Source organism: Chaetura pelagica, unplaced genomic scaffold, assembly GCF_000747805.2.
Source record: "Chaetura pelagica isolate M959 unplaced genomic scaffold, ChaPel_1.0 scaffold307, whole genome shotgun sequence".
Taxonomy (NCBI): domain Eukaryota; kingdom Metazoa; phylum Chordata; class Aves; order Apodiformes; family Apodidae; genus Chaetura; species Chaetura pelagica.
The window spans coordinates 622,128-623,437 of NW_009953940.1; positions in this window are offsets into that span (position 1 = coordinate 622,128).

A 1,310-nucleotide genomic window follows, 5' to 3' on the forward strand; every position below is an offset into this window, starting at 1 on the left:
TTCTGGGTGAGAACCAGCAGTGCTGGGTGGGCTGGCCCTCAGCTCTGCATTCGTGGGAGGAGCTGCCATCAAAGGCGAATTTGGCAAAGCTCCACACCTCAGCTCCTGGCAAGGCGCTGTTGTTACACGAGGTACGGGAAGGTGCGTTGGTGCAATTCAAGGAAGCAAGTACACAAGCTGTGGCCAAAGTTAGATGACATATCAGTCTGGTGTTTGGTTTATAGAAGTTCCCTATTCCTGCATTTGACCTCATGTAACATTATGAAATACTAACTGCGTTGGGGTGGGGAACTACTGAAAGGCCACTGGATTTTGAAAATGTGTTTGGGAAATGGAAATTCCCAGCTGGTGATGGCAGGGAGGCCTTTCTGCCTTTTACCTCGATTTTGTGGTTGGGATTTTTTTCTGCATCTCTTCTCAGTTCTTTCATTCTCTTGATGTGGTTTACTGGTTAATTATTCGAAACAATACATGTAGCATTTGAATGCATCTGCTTCAGGTTCAGTGCTTGGATAATGGGGCAGAGGTGACCAGCAGGACTGAGAGGCTGTGCCTACGAATCAGACCAGGGCCAGGTTCTTGATTAGATGTTGCTCAGTTGTTCAGTTTTCTTAGTATAACCAATTGCCTTTACATAAAAAATTACCTTCATTTGAACCAGAACTTACACTTTTTTGAATAGATGTGCTTTCTCAAAGTAAAGTCATTGTTAGATGAATTTTTGTTTCTGCAGACAGGTAGTCTTCACATCCACTATTTCTTTGGTGGGCACCATGATGTAGTGCTGTGCTCTGTCATGCTAAATTTGGGGTTTCTTTTCTTGCTTGTTGGCATGAGCTTGCAAAGGGAGAATGCATCCTGGCTTTTGCTCAGGTGGCCTCATGTGTGACCAGCAAATTGCGTGTGGATGTCAGTGCTGGGGACTTTGGCCTGATGGGCTGGGCTTGCCTCCCTTCTCCCTGCCCAGAGGCTGGCAGTGCTGCTGCTGCTGCCCCAGCCTCCCAGCATCTCCTCAGCAGCCAGGCTGGTGTGGACACAGTGCCCAGCAGCACGGCTGCCTGTGACTTCACGGCCACTCACTCCTCTGATGGTATGTGCCTAGATGATGTCCTGGTGAGAACACACCTGCAAACTCTATCTGCTTGCAGTCAACCCAAAGACAGGCCACCAAATCATGTAACATCCCACAGGTAGGTCTTCTACGTGTTTGCAGCAAAATTCCTTGTGTTCTTCAGCTCTGAGGGACTACTGAGCTGATAGATAGATAGATAGATAGATAGATAGATAGATAGACAGACAGACAGACAGAC